The sequence below is a fragment of the Schistosoma haematobium genome, chromosome 3, assembly GCF_000699445.3.
Source record: "Schistosoma haematobium chromosome 3, whole genome shotgun sequence".
In the NCBI taxonomy this organism is placed as follows: domain Eukaryota; kingdom Metazoa; phylum Platyhelminthes; class Trematoda; order Strigeidida; family Schistosomatidae; genus Schistosoma; species Schistosoma haematobium.
Window position 1 is genome coordinate 40,814,478 of NC_067198.1, and position 22,016 is coordinate 40,836,493.

The following is a 22,016-nucleotide window of genomic DNA, read 5'->3' on the forward strand; positions in this document are numbered from 1 at the left end:
CACTTCAATTTCATTTACTAAGCCACCGGTTGGAGCCCTTCTCCATGCATTTGAGTTTGGACAACTAGATAGTATCATTAACATTTACCTTTAGACTGTTACTTACAGCCAAGCAATCTAATTTGTACCTGGTAAACTAGCTACCTATTTCGATAAACATATACACTTTAAACAACCATTAACATGTACTGAATAGTTGAATGTGATATATATATATATATAGATCACTTAATTGTTCTGATACTATCTGCTTATAACCTTATTGTTAGTATCACTTTTACTTAATTCCAAGGAAAAATGGAATAAGTAAACTGTCCCAACGATATAAATTTAATGCCCAACTGTTAGGAATAATTGAAGAAGAAAAAAAGAACCAAACAAGAACAACAAGAAAGATGTCAGAATTAGGTTAAATCTCTAAAAAAACAAAAAAAAACATCTACATGAATAATTAAATTAATCCAGTCAGGGGTGTGTGTGTGTGTGTGTTGTTTTTTGTTAATCATGAAATAATATAAAACTGAATAGTCTAAGCAACCCATACACACAGTTAGAAACATACAATAACAAACATACATGACCTTCAGAGTAAAATAATCATAGTAATAAAATTTAGTTTCCCTGTTTTTTTTAAAAAAAAATAATTTTTTTCCATCTTTTTTCCTTTATAGGTTTTCTTCATATATCCCAACCAAATAATAATAGTAATAGTAATAGTAATAGTAGTAATAATAACAATAATCCATAGACTAATCCTAGAGTAATAGTAATAATAATAATACTATTATTATTATTATCATTTTCTTATCATAATGTTCTATCATATCAAGCTATTTTAACAAATTGAAGGTGAAATAATAATCATAAATTTTATTAATATTAATGTGTGAGAGTGAATGGAACACGAAAAAGTGAGCGAGCGAGTGAGAGGACGAGTGAGTGAATGAGTGAGAGGACGAGTGGGTGAGTGAATGAGTGATTAAGAGTCTTACTGAATAAACAGGATATATGAACAACAGAATGATTATAATTGAGAATATAATCTAAATATACACACATTAAAACCATAAACCTAAATAGAATATTATTCATATGTTTGATATGATGAGGAAGAAATTCATGTAAATGGCGAGAGAAAAAAACGCGTATACAAAATATAAATAGATAGATAGATACATAGATAGATAGATTGATTGATTGAGAGTTCGTTTTGAGGTCAGAAGCCATCTCTTTATTATTATTTCTACAATCAAATGTTGAAATTAGAAGCATAAGATGGAAAGTGAATGAATGTGTGTGTGTGGGAGAGGGACAGAGAGACAGTTCAAATTAAGAACAATAAACAATGACGATAACCGGAGGATACAATTATTCTAATTTGCATGTATACAACTCTATATTTTAATAATGTAGGTTTATGAAATAATTGACAATGAATTAAAACCTCAGTTAATTCGAAGAAATATTATAAGGAATTAGGATTAGACGATTAGTCATTTGGTTTCGAATAAAACAGACACTATTTTGATTGTCAAAAGTAAAAGAAAACACAACTTAATAGGCGTCCATTTAAAAAAAAAAAGAAGTAAAACGTAACCTATCATCATATACTGGATAGTTTCATCTATGAATCATGGCACTTTAATTTCAGATCAGTACTATTATTTGTATATAGTGCAGAAGAATAGACAATTATATGTTAATATCAGAAGGGGTTTTTGTGGATATTATAGTAATTTTAATGATTGAGATCATGAGTCAATTGAAACTAGACCACCATGAAAAACCTGGAAGAACTGAAAGGCTGTTTCGTACATATGCTCATTAGTGACTGGTTTCAAGAGGTATTTCCTGGAGTCCTAGTGAGAAGCAGTGATTAGGAGTTCAACCAGGTGTGTTGTGAGATAGTAACTCACTGATGACAATCGTGGATGTGTCGCTCTATTTCGGGGATTGGTTGAGACTAGACATTAACACCACTGGATGTCGGCCAGCTCAGTGGTCTAGAGGTTAAGGGTTCGCGCGTGGTTTGAATCTCACGGGGTGAGATCATGGATGCGCACTGTTAAGGAGTCCCACAGTAGGACGAAACGGCCGACCAATGCTTCCACGTTTTCCATGGTGGTCTATTTTAAATTGATTCATGATCTCAACTACTAAAAGTATATGCTATTCTTGAAAGACGAATTCAATATTTAGCTATTTAATGGTAAGTTGGAAGCTTTCTCTATCTACAACGTTTTGATAGGCCGAACGATATCTTCAGATTCTAATAAAGTACCTTTAGAGGAAAGGCAGATACCTACTAATTGTATTAAGATCTGATATATTTTATACTTCTAACTTATGACGATGTCACAGAAATGAACATACAAATAGGTTTGCATGATTGTTCTTCCCGGAAGTTCTCTGACTTGGTTAAAAAACTTTAAAAAAACGCTACATATTTATACTCCATGAATATTTTTACAAATAAAATCAATCTACAGTTAGTATTACTGATTCACTGGAAATTGTTGTTACTGGATAGCTGATTATGCAATATATCCTTTTTATAATTAGTTATGACGAATAGAAAATCAATTAAATATCATAGAGATTGTTTTTTCCTAATATTAAATCAATCTAGTCTTGGTAACTTGATGTTTCTATCTATGAACAATAAGAGGAAAGAAGAAATTCTTGAAGTCACTAAAAGACTCTTCAGAAAAAAAAATAAACCTTCCGCAGATACTCTTTTTTTTTTAATGCACAAGATGAAAGGGGAAATTTTCTGAAAGATTTCAGTATGAAATATAGTCTCTGATATGTCTTTGTTTTGTTCATATCTTACTTCCTTACCATAATGGATAATAAATAAGGCTACCGTTATGTACATCATAATGTTTCCATATACATTTCTTTTTTAACAAGTAATATATACATTCAATCCTTTGCATTAGTCAATTAGATGTACATAAATTAATCTAAGTTTTATAATTCTATATCGATCTGATTTGCCATGTTTAAAATCCCTGACGGAGAAAATCGGTAAAAAAGAAACTATGTATCAATAGAATGCTATTATGTTATACAAGAAAAAAAAGGAAAGTAGTACGTTAATCAATTGAAATGTCTATTAAAATCGTAAACCGACTTAAGTCATACATACACTGAAAAGTAAAGAGAGATAGATGGTTGTGTCGTCCTAGTAGGAGTCTGTTCAGTAGTGAGTATCTACAATCTCATCAGGGACTGAACTCACAAACTTCCATTTCGCGCAAGGCTCTTAACCTCTAGGTCACTGAGACAGAATCCAATGGTGTACATATTTAAACGCAATCGATTCACGGTACCATCAGACTATCTTCCATTGTCTTCGGCGAGTAACTGACTCAGACCCGATAAGTTTGAACACCACTGGTCATGACTTCTAAATAGAATTCTAAAATTACTTTTTGAAATTAGTCACTGTTGAGTGCATAATAATTATTATGCATGGACGTTTTTGAAGATTGTTAGATATCGTCCCATACTAGGACAAAAGAGCATTCTGTTGCCTCCTGGTTTCTAAAGAGATATCTAACTTAGGTTGGTTCTTGTTACCAAGAATATTCAAAGATTTCCACAAACTTCTACACAGAATAATTCATTAAAACTTTTACAAGAAAACATTGCATTTCTTCAGAAAATTCAAAATTCTGTTATTTAACTTACTAAAGTAAGAAACAGATATCATGTAGATCCTTTTAGTGGTATTGTGTCCTCGGAGTCAGATAGATTAGTCGTGGGGCTTTTATTGTATGGGGACTATCGATGATCCTTTTATCTACAAAGATATTGGAAACTTCATAATTGATACATCTCGCCTCACGAATACAACACCACTGAAAGAAAAATATTTCAATATACATAATCTTTGTCAATAAATCAGTAGACTTAATTGTGAATAAAGTTGATGAGATTTAGTTGAAGATTTAATAAAAATTACATGATGTCGTATTCTTCAGAAGTAACTATTCACATATAAGAAATTATGGAGATGATTCACCTTTGTAAAGTGGTTTTAGTGATAGATACGAATTTAGCTTTCATCACAGATGGATATCATATTTTAAAAAATCATTTCAGAACAGAAAATAATGAGACTGTTCCATCTTGAGCTGAGACTGTTCAACTTTATCATCAGTCAGTCAGCTACAACATAGGACCAGGCAAATATATGCATCGGACCAAGTTACCATGCCTCGCTAGAACAACAAGACGACCACCAGATTCGTAGAAGTAGTTAGTTCAATGGTAGTAACATATAAAAAGAAAGATTGTGTATAAGGAAGAAAGAATTAGTTCGTAGAATGAAAGGTATAAAGCGATTTTAATCTCACGGATTAAGGGAAGACAAAGAGTGTATACACCTACGCCATTGTGATCGATTCAGAGCCAGTCCCTAACCATTGGTTACGATAGTCATGCGGACCCCAACCAAGTAGTCTGCATTTACCAACATGGCTCACACCAGAAGTTAGTGATTTCAAGGACTGATATCACGTTTTGGTTTGGCCACCCCTAACTTTCTTCCAACCATCTTCAACACTGGTCAGCACTGCGCGTCGTGATAATCGTTGTTCAGTCATACGTAACACGTAGCCCAATCATCTCAGTTGATCAAGATTCACAACTTCATCAATTGATTTACCATCATCCCCTAATACCCTACGTCTAACCTCATCATCAATTATCCGGTCATCCCAGCAGATGCGATCAATATTTCTGAAACATCTATGATCAAAGACTAGTAACTATGTCATAATTAAAACTAAAATGAAACATTTGTTTAATTGTTAGTGTTTGTCTGTTCAATGTTATAAAGGCAATGAAAACTAATTTGAAATTATTCAATCGAATCTTTATTCACCAATATCAGGGTTGATGATTAGGTGGAAACACTTAGTGATGACAGTTCAAATTCAAAATAATAATAATAATTAGCTAATTTCTTTTGACACCAAGATATAAATTACACTTTACACATCATTCAATATTGGGAAAGCAAATACTTAAGTCTGTAAAAGATACAAAGACTGTAAGTTGCAAATGAGAGTATAACAAATTCAGGATGTTTGTAGTTAGTCAAGACTCAATTTACTAAGATTTATAAAGGACTTTACAGGTCATTTTTTTACTAACCAATATTTTTATTTCCCTTGAATCCATTGCAAATATCATTCATTATCAGTATAGGTTTGTGAATATGATTAGGTTTTTGATTGAGATCATAAATCAACTGATGTTAGACCATTATTGAAAACCTGGAAGCATTGGATGACCGTTTCGTTCTTTTGAGGGACTCCTCATTAGTGCGTATCTGCAATCCCGCTCGCGGGATTCGAACCCACCATTTCTAACGATGGTTAATAAAAGATTAATTTATTTCAATTGTTATAGACCATCTAATGTGGATATTTATTCAGTGTATCAATATAGATTACTCAATAATTAAGGAAGTTTTGATTCTATTTCTAGAGTTAATATCAGTAATCAACTTATAATTTACTGCTTTAAATTCACTTTGAAGAAAAAAGAGACAAAATTAGAAAATAAAGAGCACTTAAGACATAAATATCTCAATATTTAGATCATGAATCAATTGAAGCTAGACCATCATGGAAAACCTGGAAGCACTGTTGAGGAGTCTCACAATGGGACGAAACGGCCATCCAGTGCTTCCAGGTTTTCCATGGTTGTCTAGCTTCAATCGACTCATGATCTCAACCATTAAAAATTACTAAGAATTTGTCTTGTAGTTACATTAAATTTAATGTTAGTTAAATCGAATGCAGTTAATTAGTGGAATGTACATTTTTGGGTATGATCTCAACTATTGAAATTACTACAATCTCCATAAAACCCATTCTGACACATATATATTTTATTTATCCCAAAAATATTCAATACACAATCATACATGCATACATACATACATACATACACAATGGGGATAGTATATATTTTCACTTAGTTAATCAAAGGGTCGATAAATACTATCATTTATCTAGTATAAAAGATACTAGTATGTTGCACAACTAAACTTCAACAATAGTGCTACTACTACTACTACTACTACTACTACTACTACTACTACCACTTTTGTATTTACGATCCTAGAAGGAATGCAAATTACGAATCAGTAACTAATTGACAGGTGTAAACTTATTATCTCCAGTTACTAATTCACATATTGATGTATAATTAAATAATTTTGTGTGTATGCGTTGACTAATATCTACACTACTAATAATAATACTGTCAGCGCCAGTACTATTGATACTGAAGTAATAAAGATTGTACTTGAAAGAATAATCCATCAGAAACAAAAAACTTTTAATCATCAAAAAAAAGTATTTTCAAACCAATGAACATGATTTTTGGCACTGTTAATATGTAAATCATTCATCAAAATATGCATAATCTTAGTGGTGACTTTTTGATTTCTTTTTTGTTTGTTTGTTAAATACTATGCAGATTAATGTGTATTATGATTCTATTAAATGGTTGTCAAAGATATATAGATAGATATATATACTAAGACATATCTACACGTATAGAGAATTTATTTGAACCGGTAATTTCTTATATAAATATATGTATAATAAGATTAGTTTTATTGTTCAATGATTTTACTACTTTGGTACACTACATTGTTAAGTATTTCTTTTTTATTTTAATAGGTAAAATCGTGAGTCAATTGAAGCTAGAAACCATCATGGAAAACTTGGAAGCATTAGACGGCTATTTCGTCTTAGTATGGGACTCCTCAGCAGTGCACATCCACGACTACTTGGTTGGGGTCCGCGTGACTATCGTAACAAGTAGTTAGAGATTCTTGGTGACATCGCTCAGAACCGATCACAATGGCGTAGGTGTATGTACTCTTTGTCTTCCCTTAAACTAAGAGAATAAAATCGCTTCATATCTTTCTTTCTACGAACTAATTCTTTCTTCCTGTACTATATCCTTATTGCAATCTTTCTTTTATATATTACCACCTCTGAATTAACTACTTTCATGAATCCGGTGTCCATCTTGTTGTGTTAATGAGGTATGGCAACTTGGGCCGATGCATATATGTGCCTGATCCTACGTTGTACCTGACTGACTGCATCCACGATCCCACCTCGCGAGATTCGAACATAGAATCTATCCGTCTCATGCGAACGATTAACCTCTAGACCACTAAGCTGGCCGGCATCCAGTGGTGTTAATGTCTAACTTCAGCTAATCCACAGAATCGAGGCACACATCCACCACTGTTTTCAGTGGGTAACGATCTCATAATAGACCCGGTTGAACTCCATGAGGCGGGATCGTGGGTGTGTACTGCTGAGGAGTCTCACAATAGGACGAAACGGCCGTCTAGTGCTTCCGGGTTTTACATGGTGGTCTAGCTTTAATTAACTCATGAGCTTAACTATTAAAAGTATTATAATATCCACAAAAACCTCTTCTTATATTTCTTTTTCGTTCTAGAAATAACATGATGAGAAATAAGCAAAAGATTATTGCTTTCCCTCCGATACATCTGACCAGTTTTCTGATCTAGAAGAAAAATCAATAAAAATCAAGTTACAATAATACGTTGTCATGAATGTCTAGTTTAGATGTTAACTTATGTAATGTTTAGTAATTACGTTTAAGAATAATGAAATTTCAGTGAACCACATATTCCATGGAGATTTCATTGTGAATTAGAATAAATGAATCAATCCCTCAGTAGTTTCAAGTTAGCTGATAGATATGACATTCTGATCTTGTTTCAATGTAATACGTTAAGATTCAGAATTGACCTCGATTTCGGATTCTTTTTCTTTCAATTGTTCATTCAAATAACCTATCATAGTTGAAGTTGGTAAATATGTATGTATGACCTTTTAAGGGTATAAGTGCTATATCCATCACACTCTAAGTCCAGTCAGTCAGTAACAACGTAGAACTTCGTATTTACGTTCATCAGTTCAAGTTGCCATACCACATTAGCACACAGATACAATTGTATAAGCAGTAATCGGTAACATTGGGGTTTAAAGATGTTACTCAAGGAGTATAATTTAGTGAAATAAATTTGGAAAGAGAAAAAAGTGATATGAGGAATTCAGAAGATTAGAACTTGCGCCATTCCAAACGATTTTGAGCTATGTCATTCAAGGTCTCTAACCATCGGTCGCTATCGTCTCCCAGATCCCAACCAGATAGTCTAAACCTACCAACATGGCTCAATTCACTTGTCAGTGACTTCATGGATTTGTGCTATGTTCATGCTCTAGGTTATACATAATGACATGAAACTTGAAACTGATAACAACAACCACAGACGTATATTTATATTTCTGTAGATTTTCATATTAAATATAACGCACACTTTTTCCTTTGATTAAATGTTAGTTATCAGCTCTTAAAACACGTTAATACTATCCTTGAAATCTTAATCAACTAAATACCTTTATTCTTCCAAACTTAATCATTTATTCAACATTTTGAATCATATCTTTAAAGTAATCTAGTCTAATTGCTATATATTGTTTTACAATAACATTGTCCTTTTTTTTATATATATATAATCTGATAAACAATGTCTGTCTTCTTCTAGTCTAAATACAATGATATAAAACATAAACCATATTTTCTTCTGACACACTGTTTTCTCTCCAGGTAATCTACATACTACTAATACCACCAGTAGTAGTAGTAGTAGTGATACTGATTACTATAAGCATTTAAATAACTAGTTCATAATGTATCTTCATAGTTACGTATTCTTCTATTGTGTATATGTATGAATCTACCATTGAAAAATATCTTTTACTCTTTAGTATACAAATATGATAGTTGAATACTTTTGTCAAACAATTTAGTTAAGTAAGTTTATTTCATAAATCAAGATTAAGTTGGAATGTGATCAGAACCAACATTCATTAATACAACAGAATAACAATATAGATACAGATATATATATACTAGTTCAAAGGAAAGTGTACCGTACAAAAAAAGAAAAAAATATTCATAAAGAAGGGGGGGGTATATTTGTTATTGAACATGAATAATTGGCATTTTCTAAACTATCAAACTAAAACCCAATTGTTTAATATGTATGAAAATCCGACTAATTAAGATATAAGATATACATACATATATACCATAGATATATATGTATAATTAAGTATAACAGATTGGACTAAAAACAACCAAGTTTTTATCGCATGAATAAATGGAAACCAAACAGTAAAAACGAATAAATAAGGGTTACATCTGTTTATTATATTTTCTCTGCTTAGTGACCAGTACAATGTTAGGTATTGTACTTTTTTGTATGAAAACACCGCAGGTGATGGAATACAAGGATATATATATATAAAGTGTATTTACTATTTACTAGACATAATAAAGGGTAAATTTGTAATAATAAAAATGAATGAACTACGTTAAGTTGACGTATTGAGTAGAAAGTTATTTTATGATTTACATGATAAATCATCACTATATTTTTTTTTATGTAGATGGTCACTTATTCTAGTTATTAAATAGTTACTAAGGTAACTAGTTATCATTGTATTGAAAGTTCTCAATGTTAATATGTTATCGATAGTACAATAAAGTTTAATATTATTTATTTACTGTGAATTTATTGCATTCATTTTATTTTATTTTAAATGTACATTTATTTATATTCTTTATTGTTATGAATCATAATAGAAATATGTAATTGTAGAAGTTTTACTCAACATATATCCAATATATTAAATGGTTATTAATGAAACATCAACTCACCTAATACTTGTGTTTACACTTATATGAAGTTCGTTTAAAAGATAGTTTAATTATTACTAGTATAGGGGTTGTGGAAATTATTAAGTTTTTGATTGCGATCATGAACCGATTGATGTTAGACCACCTTTGGAAACCTGGAAGCACTGGACAGCTCACTAGTGACTAGCTTCGTGAGGGAATTCTCGGAGTTCTAGTGAGAAGCCGTGATCAGTGGAGCCAATCCATATCAGGTAGAGACAGGTATCTACCTCAGTACAATGGAAGTTGGTCGCGCAATTTCGTGGATTGGTTGATGTTAGACATTAACATCATTGGATGCCGGCTCAGTGGTTCAGTAGGTTAAGCGTCCACACGCGAGACCGAAGGCCCTGTGTTAGAATCCCGCGAGTGGGATCGTGGATGCGCACTGCTGAGGTGTCCCATAATAGGACGAAACGGCCATCCAGTACTTCCAGGTTTTAAATGGTGGTCTAACATCAATCAGTTCTTGATCTCAATCAAAAGTTTATTTATTATTAACTAGTATGAATAATGACTACTGTTCTGTTTAAATTAACCAGTTGTACAAAGGATTACGACTTCGGAATAACTAATAGATATAAGGGAAATGCTGATAGATAGTAGTTTTTTATCAGTTTATTGAATTGTTCTATTAGCTTGATCCTACCGATAATTAAATACAAACTACGTTTGTAAGAACTACACCTGTAGCTCTTCTAGAGTTACTACCGGTCCCAAGCCCGGGTAAAGGAGGAGGATTGGGCATAGGGTCAACGACCCCATCCTGCAGCAAACTAACTTGCTAAAGAAAACGCTAAGCATAACTTCTGTAAAACTGGAAGTAACATATCCCTGCTTACATTTATTGTTTACTGTGATTCATTAGAAGTGGTTGAGTGACCATAATGACGTGATAGATAAAGTAAATTTGTATATTGTAATAGCCAAAGTCGTTCATGTAAGTGACGATAATGTCATCATCTTGAGAAAATGACTTTCATGGATTGAATATGTTTTACGAATGTCATCTCAGCAGCTCTATATTATATATTATTTACTGAATTTGGGACTAAATGTAAAAAAAAATGGAGAAGTGATCAACTTATATCTTGAGATCATGACGTGAAAACTGTGTAGGCTCAGCATCTATTGGTCCATCACAATTACCCAGTATGGCATGGCTTAAAATAAAAGCTAATAATGATCCAACTGTAGTTCTTTGTCACACTATAAAACTGGAAGGAACTATCTCATCTGAGAAATTCTTTCTTATCCACACTTTCAAGTGTATTGGCTATTATATACTACGCTTACTTGTTCTACCCTGATTATGCTTACCTTTTATATTCCTTTACAATATTATTTCTGTGGTGCAACCTTTGTCGGTGTTTTAATCTATCCTGAACTACATAAACTAGCAAATTTTAATGGAAATATTGACGGAAATAATGACCATACAGACTATTAATAGGCCAGAAAAATTAGCACAATCAACATCTTATCAAACTTGAGTCCGATTATGTTTTTCATTCAAATTAGTAAACAATAACGTAACAAACTCAAAACTAATCAGAATTTCAACCTGAATATCTTATCGCTAATTTAAGTGTTTGTAAATCATACTTTGAATCATATTGATTCAGACGAAGGCAGGATGGTATTCAACCAGCACTAAACGATTAAACAACACATAAAGTTATTAACTTGTACAAACATCCCAATCAAAGCTAAAATTGCCAAGCGGTATCATCTCGAATTAACACTGTGTGACTCGGATTCGAATGCTATAGGAACTATCTGTTTTTTTTATTAAGATTTCCGAAACTCTTTGGTGATAAGTATCACAAAACTTAAATCTAGAGGTTCTTCTCGATCATCACATATCTTCAAACATTTGACAAGCTGAAATGTAATTTTGAACCAGTTAAACTGATATTCACATTATAACTATGATCGACAAATTTTGATAACGTGTAAGGATTAGACACTATGACTACTATTACAAAATGACTAAAGGATGTAAACACTAAATAATAATAACCATGTAAATGGAATAATTTTCAAATCTACCACGTCATAAGTGAATTTTAAAACGAATACACTAATCACTTAACTATACAGGTAGAAATCTAATTAATACACTTATTCATTAAGAAAATAAACTTCAATATGTCTTCACATATAATACCATATTAACCTTTAAAGTATAAAATGTTTCTTATCATTAAAATCCTAATGAAATAAGAATGCTTTTCATCTAAATAATTAAAAGTTATTTCTTTCTGGCGTCATCATTTGCTCATATGTTCATATATATATATATATATATATATATATATATATATATATATATATATATGTGAAGTGGGGTGGGTGAGTAACATACACCAAAAAAACAGCATATACATACATACATACACACACACACAAGTACATACACAAAACCCTAAAAACCAACTTTTAATAATTCCTCCTTATTCTCCCCCCTCCACATTTTTCTTAATCGTTTTTGTTTTGTTTCAAAAGAGATCTTCAACAAAACGATATCACAAAAACAAAAAAAAACACAACTTTGTTCAGTAATGCATAACACAATATTGATCTGTTTCGAAGATGAAGAAGAAGGAGGAAAAAAACATGCAAATCAGACAATTTTGAAATAACATCCCTATGCATATCAACATGATCACTACAACTACATTCTTTTAAGATTTACCAAGTTTAGATTTGATTTTTTTGTTTCTCTCTTATTTTATTGAACGTTTAAAAAAAATTTTTTTACGAAATAAACTAGTAACCAGAAAGAAAGAAATAATCATGACAGAATGATAAATGATTAGCAATTTCTTTATAGTCCATTAAACATATTAAAGTATCGAAAAATATCATTAGAAATATATACATATATATATAACACATGAAGACTGTTTTTAACCTTCTAAATATTTGGAATGTAACATATTAGCTACTGTAAAGATGGATAGTGGGAACCAGATTGTGAGTTTCGTCCTCTATTTTGGGTCTCGTCAGATGTATGTACCTGTATCTCAGAGTTGATGTTCACTTTGGAACTTGAACCCAGTACCGTTTGCTTCAAACGCTATGGTGTTATTCACTTAGTTACTGAATCCTGAGATGCAGGTACATCTATAGTTGACGAATTCCAAAAAAGATGAAACACGAAACTTGGATCCCATTGTTAGTCACTATCCATCTTTGCATATAATGCTTGTGAATTAAGGCTATATCGAAGCAATACGCATAGTATGTACATATGCTAATAAGAGACTGATCAATTGCAGTCCTAAACAACAATGGGAAGATTCAAACAAACAATACCAAATGAATTTAGCTACTATAAAATTTAAATGTAGTAAATATGTTAGACATTTTTGTGAGGACAGTTCCTAGGTTGAACTGAAGATAGCTCTAGATAATAACAATTGGCAATGGGGTCAACTTATCAAGATGTTATTTAACTTTCATCAAGTTGAAGCTTTACTGAAGTGTCATAAAAAAACAATAAGAGCAAATATATAACAATTTTAAAATAGACAATGAGGATAATGATGAACATCGGTATCATTGTCAAGTTACAAAATACATATTTTCATACAATTATTTCTGTTGATTAAGTAAGGATAATAAGCATTGTAGGATTAAGTGAATTAATTCCACGTCAAATTTAGTTCATCAGAAGGGGAGTTTTGTGAAAATTATAGTAATCTAATAGTAAAGTTTATGAGTCAAATAAAGCTAGATCCATACTAAGACGAAATGGCCATCAAGTACATCTAGGTTTGCCATGATAGTTTAGCTTTAATATTGACTCATGAACTCAACTATAATTAGTTTAATTCTTTTATGTACGCATTGATTTGTATAGTTCATTGTTTTTGTCATACCACCTTCAAGTATGATATTATTATTACTTACTGGTGTTTCTTTTTTTTGTTTTATTTAGACAATCTTTATCCATTTCATCATTCTCTCCATTGTAATCATAACAATTTATACATAATCCTTATTACTCAATTATGTCATACTCTTATTACATTTCATTATACAAAGTTCCTTGTACTAGCTTCACAAAATAAGTTTCTTAAATAAGGTGATAGTGTAGTGAGCAAAAACACCAGTGGAGACAATCGAATGTATTCGAACATGAAATTACAGAACATTTCATTAAAACCTGAGAACAATATAGTAAATATTTCATTTGCAAAATATTAATCAATTATCTCAAACTTGACTGTTTCTTTTGCAAATATCAGTCCATCGTCTCAGATATCATTGTTCCTGAATTTTCATACCAATTGCTTTCTGTTCCCGTTCTGTACTTCTCGATCCTCTACTATAATACATTCTATGGAAGACTATCGTTATATACTACTTATGTGGATATAAATAGCTCACACCACAATAGTAATCATTAAATAAATAAATCATTTTCAATACAGTAGTATAAACTCCCATGTTGTTATTTCTGTAACATTAATTGTTTGAAAATAAAGGATATTATCCTGAAGTCCTACATATGTTCGAATTATTAATAGAACGAGTGATTGACAAGGTTGACACCAAAAATTAGTGGAGCTTCACAGATTTGGGTCTGAACTCATTTATATGGAAACTAGCAATATTTATCTCGGAATAAGTGAAATAAGCTATTTATTTATTTAAACACATAAACATTGGTACAGGGAGGCACCAAATAGATATACGTCACATAAATCATTCGATTTGTGTGAGGGCTGGGACACTCCTTGGGTGCCCAAACCGAAGTAAATGGTTTTCTGTGGGGAACCACACCCGGAGCCTTCGAACTTAAGGTCTGATCCACGAGGTAGTGGGGCGACATCAGGAGATGCATTTCCATGGTAGCCGGTCACTAATGATTGGTTTATACGTTATTTGTTCCTTCACAATCATGGAGCCCATGTGCACCATTGCTTTGAAATCAGAGTTTTCCAACTCCCCTAGATGAACTATCCATGTTCACTGACCCGGTTAAAGCACACACACCCCACGATAAGGTAGTGAGTAGGACTTCCCTGTCAGTGGTTGCATGGGCATGGTCATGTGAGAACATTTGGAGAGGAAGAGCTGACTCTCCCCACACTCTCTGTCGTACCAGGACATTTGAGGGCTAAGAAGTAAAACTTGTTTCGAACTAGCCTCGAAATCCTTACCAATACATACAATTCATCTTTTTAGTGAATCAGAAGTTAAACTATTCAATAACTAGACTATCAACAGTGATATTTAAAGCTCGTACCATAATTCTCTTGCATGAATATAATCTAGTATTACATAATAATTACTGTAGAATCATACTATTCTCTTTGCATAGACAGATGATATTTATTCTTCGAATTTTTTAAAAGAAATGTCACTGAAAGCAGAATACACGAACATGTACTCAAATAATTACTTAATTATTTTGTATGTTAGTTACCAAGTTACCTATTACGGCGGGTATTTCTTTAAATATCAAAGTAAATACTAATTCATGAAAATATCCATTATAAAACAATAAGTCATTTAGAGTAAGATATATTTCGTAATCTTACTCTAAGATATATTTCGTAATTAGAGGATATCCGTAGGCTACTAGTATTTGATCATAGGTGTCTTCGAAACATTGCTCGTATATCATGGGACCATCGAGTAAGTAACACAGTTGTTAGGAAACGGGTACTAGGTAAGGATGGCAAATCAATTGATGAAGTAGTGAAACTTCATCAGTTGAGATGGCTGGGACACGTGTTACGTATGCCCAACGACCGACTGCCTCGACGTGCGATGTTCAGTGGTATAGGAGTAGGTTGGAAGAAAGCTAGGGGCGGCCAAACCAAAACATGGCACAAGTCCATGAAGTCACTGACAAGTGGACTGAGTCATGTTGGTAGGTGTAGACTACCTGGTTGGGGACCGCGAGATGATAGCAACCGATGGTTAGAGACCCTGAATGACATGGCTCAAAATCGTTTGCAATGGCGCAGGTGCATCCACTCTCTGTGTTCTCCCAAATTCTAATCTTCTGAATTCTTCATGTCCCTTTTTTCCTCTTTCCAAATTTATTTCACTGGATTATACTCTTTAAATAACATCTCCAAACCCTAATCTTCCCGATTACTGCTTATACTCTTATTACCTCTACCACTATGGGATTTGAATCGACAACTGCATCATCTCTGTGCTAATGTGGTGTGGCAACTCGAACTGATGTACGTACGTACGAAGTTCTACGTTGTTACTGACTGACTGACTGACTGATATTTCGTAATTTATAAATTCTATTCAATGGAATTATTAACATTCCATTTTATAAATTACGCTTATTTTACATGAAATGGTACTCTAAAGATTTACATGTGATACTTTTATGACAGTAGATTTGAAAAGACTATTTATTGCTGAATGAATGAATGAATGAATGAACGATCCATCATATGATTCCTTTTATTATGGTATGCAAACAGATCATGATAAATTTATCTGGATCATATTCATGAGAATATAATCAATTTGTTATGAGATAAAAGTAAGTCGTAATGTATGGTGCTTTGATTATTTATTAATAAATATTCTGTGTATTTAAGATTAACCTATAAAAAGCAATAATAATGGGTTATATTTTCCAATGTTTAATTCCTATTTTAAGAACAGTAGTGTCTCAGAGTATGTTGACTAGACTTGTAATAAATTGTGAAGAAAAAAATCATTAAAAATGATGACATATGCGTCAAACCAGATTGAAATAACTAAAAAAAGCTAAACAACTACAGAGATTATTTGGATTTTATCATGTTTTATAATGAAATTCATTCATAATTATGATGTTAAGAAGGTCTCCAAATGCCTTGATACGGTCGAGAGTGGGGAAGTCCGCTCTCCCTCTCTCTCCAAATGCTATCACATGGCCACGTGCATTCAACCACTCACAGGGAAGTCCTACTCACTCCCTTCTCGTAGTGAGGGTATTGTTTACTAAATTGAGAAAACCAAAAGCAAATGTCCGGCACTTTAACCGGGTTGATGGACACCCATGAAACACCTAGGTTAGTTAGAAAATACGCCATTTGTTCCTTCAGGATACTGGAGCCCATGTACACCATTGGTTTGGAATCAGTATTTACTAACTAACCTAGGTGGATCATCGGTGTCCACCAACCCGGTTAAAGTGCCGGACATTTGCTTTTGGTTTTCTCAATTTAGTAAACAATACCCTCACTACGAGAAGGGAGTGAGTAGGACTTCCCTGTGAGTGGTTGAATGCACGTGGCCATGTGATAGCATTTGGAGAGAGAGGGAGAGCGGACTTTCCCCACTCTCGGCCGTACAAGAGCATCTGTTGTAAACATACCTGCTGAAATCGACGATCTAAGTTTTAAAAAACTTTATAATCATTTGTGAAAATGATCAGGATAAATCATAAGTTCAAGGATTTCTATTAATTACTTTCAATGACCTAATACTAGGCTATCCTAACTCTCTGTCTTCTCTCAAACTAAGAGATTAAAATCGCTTCATATCTTTCTTTCCATGTACTAAATCTTTCTACTTATACTATATCCTTACATGCAATCTTTCTTTTATATATTACTACTATTGACTTAACTACTCCCATGAATTCGGTTTTAATCTTGCTGGGCTAATGCGGTATGGCAACCTTGACCGATGCATATATGTGCCTGATCCTACGTTGTACCTGACTGATTGAATATAATCATAAGCAATGTAAAACAGAACACAATATATACGAAATTAAGTGAATGTAAAGTATTAAAAAAAAAGAGGAATAAGATAATGACAGAGATACTTTTCATCATCATCAATTATCTTTAGGTAGAAAACTAATAAAAATCCAGGTACTACTGAATAACGCGTATGTCCTAATTTACGACAATCATATCAACAAAACAAGATTATTGTATAAAACAATTTGGTAGTCAATAATAATAATAATAATAATAATAATAATAAAATTTATTGTTGAAATACTATCGACAACAACAACAACAGCACCAACAACAACAGCAACAACAACAAAATGATAATAATAATCTTGTTATTTTGAATCCATAATTCCAATGAACAAAACATATAGTTATCATTCGATTAATTCTAAATAATAAACAAGTAACAATAATATTACTACTACTACTACTACTACTACTACTACTACTACTACTACTACTACTACTACTACTACTACTACTACTACTACTACTACTACTACTACTACTACTACTACTACTGCTGCTGCTGCTGCTGCTGCTGCTGCTGCTGCTGCTGCTGCTGCTGCTGCTGCTGCTGCTGCTGCTGCTGCTGCTGCTGCTGCTGCTGCTGCTGCTGCTGCTGCTGCTGCTGCTGCTGCTGCTGCTGCTGCTGCTGCTGCTGCTGCTGCTGCTGCTGCTGCTGCTGCTGCTGCTGCTGCTGCTGCTGCTGCTGCTGCTGCTGCTGCTGCTGCTGCTGCTGCTGCTGCTGCTGCTGCTGCTGCTGCTGCTGCTGCTGCTGCTGCTGCTGCTGCTGCTGCTGCTGCTGCTGCTGCTGCTGCTGCTGCTGCTGCTGCTGCTGCTGCTGCTGCTGCTGCTGCTGCTGCTGCTGCTGCTGCTGCTGCTGCTGCTGCTGCTGCTGCTGCTGCTGCTGCTGCTGCTGCTGCTGCTGCTGCTGCTGCTGCTGCTGCTGCTGCTGCTGCTGCTGCTGCTGCTGCTGCTGCTGCTGCTGCTGCTGCTGCTGCTGCTGCTGCTGCTGCTGCTGCTGCTGCTGCTGCTGCTGCTGCTGCTGCTGCTGCTGCTGCTGCTGCTGCTGCTGCTGCTGCTGCTGCTGCTGCTGCTGCTGCTGCTGCTGCTGCTGCTGCTGCTGCTGCTGCTGCTGCTGCTGCTGCTGCTGCTGCTGCTGCTGCTGCTGCTGCTGCTGCTGCTGCTGCTGCTGCTGCTGCTGCTGCTGCTGCTGCTGCTGCTGCTGCTGCTGCTGCTGCTGCTGCTGCTGCTGCTGCTGCTGCTGCTGCTGCTGCTGCTGCTGCTGCTGCTGCTGCTGCTGCTGCTGCTGCTGCTGCTGCTGCTGCTGCTGCTGCTGCTGCTGCTGCTGCTGCTGCTGCTGCTGCTGCTGCTGCTGCTGCTGCTGCTGCTGCTGCTGCTGCTGCTGCTGCTGCTGCTGCTGCTGCTGCTGCTGCTGCTGCTGCTGCTGCTGCTGCTGCTGCTGCTGCTGCTGCTGCTGCTGCTGCTGCTGCTGCTGCTGCTGCTGCTGCTGCTGCTGCTGCTGCTGCTGCTGCTGCTGCTGCTGCTGCTGCTGCTGCTGCTGCTGCTGCTGCTGCTGCTGCTGCTGCTGCTGCTGCTGCTGCTGCTGCTGCTGCTGCTGCTGCTGCTGCTGCTGCTGCTGCTGCTGCTGCTGCTGCTGCTGCTGCTGCTGCTGCTGCTGCTGCTGCTGCTGCTGCTGCTGCTGCTGCTGCTGCTGCTGCTACTACTACTACTACTACTACTACTACTACTACTACTACTACTACTACTACTACTACTACTACTACTACTACTACTACTACTACTAACAACAACAACAAAGTGATCATTAGTAATATATTTTCCTCCGGCGCTATGCATTTTCTATTCAGCTCATTATTACTATTATTATTATTACAATTATTATTGAAAATACATTCATTGTATTGTATCAATAAATGCCGAAACTCTCTTATTGTAATTTATTCAACTAAATAGGCTGATGATATTCAATTGTTCAATGATGAATTAAAAATTGAAAAATGTGTCGATTCCAATATCAAAAGATAGTTACTGTAAAGTAAAAAAGAAAAGAGTCCGCTGTTTTCTTTATTCTTGCGATGATAATAATAATAATAACAATGGGGAGTACCACTTATTGTTTCTATCTCGTTTTTATGATATATTTCATTATTATTAATGTAATTCATGTAGATTTCACTTGTACACTTTTCATACACACATACACATAGACACATACACACATTTAAACAAACAAAACGATATGGAATACAGTTGATGAAATAATCAACTAGTAACAAACAAGTGAACAAACTAACACGACAATAGATATCACAGTAAATGAGAGGGTTAATTTCCAATGTGTATATAATATCAGATCTAAGCTAGACGGCCGTTATTTCCTAGTATGGGACTCCTTAGCTTTGGCCTTGAGTCCCGTGCGCAGGGTTATATGTATGTACTTCTGAGGAGTCTCGTACCATAACAAAACGGCCATCCTGTTCTTCTAGATTTTCAATGGTGGTCTGGCTTTAATCTACCCATAAATTTAACTAATAAAAGTATATATAATAATGTTTTCTTAAGAAAATAAATGAACAAGGATAGATTTTTTTCATTTTCTATGAAAATCTAGTAAAAAGAAACGTTTTATTTCCTTTTTATTAATAAAATAATTGAAGGTTTCATCTTGAAGGTGGGTAACTTTTGCTCCCATAGTAAATATTCCCTTATGAAATATGAATAATAATAATAATCATGTAACTAGTTGGGACAGATTTCATTTTAAAATATTATACCCTATAAGTAGTTATGTAGAGAATGTAGATTGAAATTACATGGTTAAAATACATAACATCCTAAAGGCTTTTTCAGTATTAAACGTTACTAATTATAAGACAATGAAGGAAGAAATGAGGATAAATAGAGATATATTGATTTCACTGAAACCAGTATTAGAAATAATTACTTCATAGTAATATACTTACTGACTTACTTACTTAAGTTTGTTAGTCATCCTGAGGCAAACTCCGTCTCAGTCAGTCAGCTACAACTTAGGACCAGGCACATATATGCATCGGCCCAAGTTGCCATACCTCATTAACACAACAAGATGAACACCGGATTCATGAAAGTAGTTAATTCAGAGGTGGTAATATATAAAAGAAAGATTGCAATAAGGATATAGCACAAGAAGAAAGAATTAGTTCGTAGAAAGAAAGATATGAAGCGATTTTAATTTCTTAGTTTAAGGGAAGATAGAGAGTGTATACACCTACGCCATTGTGGTCGATTCTGAGGGATGTCACCAAGAGTCTTCAACCATTGTTTACGATAGTCACGCGGACCCCAACCAAGTAGTCTGCACCTACCAACATGGCTCAGACTAGAAGTTAGTGACTTCAAGCACTGATGCCACGTTTTGGTTTGGTCGCCCCTAAATTTCTTCCAACCATCCCGAACACCGGTTAGCATTGCATGTCGTGGTAATCGGTGTTCAAGCATTCGTAACACGTGGCCCAACCATCTCAGTCGATGAAGGTTTACAACCTCATCAACTGATTTACCATCATTCCGCAATACCCTGCGTCCGTCTACCAAGGATGGTAATATAGGTGTACATTAAACTGTTTGTGAACTAACTACATTAAATCAATACTATGTAGTAAGTAAATTAAACAAGTTTAAAGTCATTATATGAGTATTCCCGTGTAAGTTTTCTTTGTAATTCTTTGTTAATGAAAGTGTATAATTTTGAAGGATAATTTATGTATATATTTTGGTTGATGAGTTCTCAATCCATGAAGTCATTAATTATTGACTAGAATCAGGTTGACATATGAAGATTACTTGATTGAGATCAACATCCATATCGTAATCAGTTATTTAACACGTTAATTGACATGGTTTACAATCGATTTCAATGACACAGATCCGCTTACTTTTTATCCACCCTTAGATCCAGTATTTCAAAATTATCTTATATCTTTTTATCACACAAATTCATATTTTCTCGAATTATATCACCTATATCTAAGGGTTTTTTTTACTATTCTGGGACCGTTTTGTATTGATATGTTATGATAACTTGAACCGATGAGCGTATAAGCTAGTTTCACATCTATAAATAGTAGTTTTCCTTACTCCAACGATCTCTAAATGGAAAGCAGACTAGTATTATCGGTTGTTAAATAAGTAATCCAATTCGAAGGATATATAAATGTGTAATTGAAGAAGGATTAAAGATATTCAATTAAAACGATCTTCTTTCGTATATAGTATCATGACTAAGACTGTACAACCATATCTTTAATGACTTAACAAGAAAGTTATGTAACAATTCAAAAGTGAAAGAAATATATGACAAAATGATGATAATTTGCAGATTAGAAATAAGAGAGATAATTATCGATTTGACAGATTAGAAAGAAAAACAAGAAGGTGATAATTACAACTGAATGGTAATTATGA

General features: G+C 34.1%; 1 protein-coding gene across 1 annotated transcript in view; it reads right to left on the minus strand.

Moving 5' to 3' along the window:
• The window catches only part of AMIGO3 (Adhesion molecule with Ig-like domain 3), a 68,625-nt gene that overhangs the window by 29,437 nt on the left and 17,172 nt on the right, over window positions 1-22,016 (minus strand). Inside the window, exon 2 of the mRNA XM_012939406.2 lies at window positions 3,697-3,866. The gene's annotated coding sequence lies outside the window, so the exon portion shown is untranslated. The remainder of the gene's footprint in view (window positions 1-3,696; window positions 3,867-22,016) is intronic.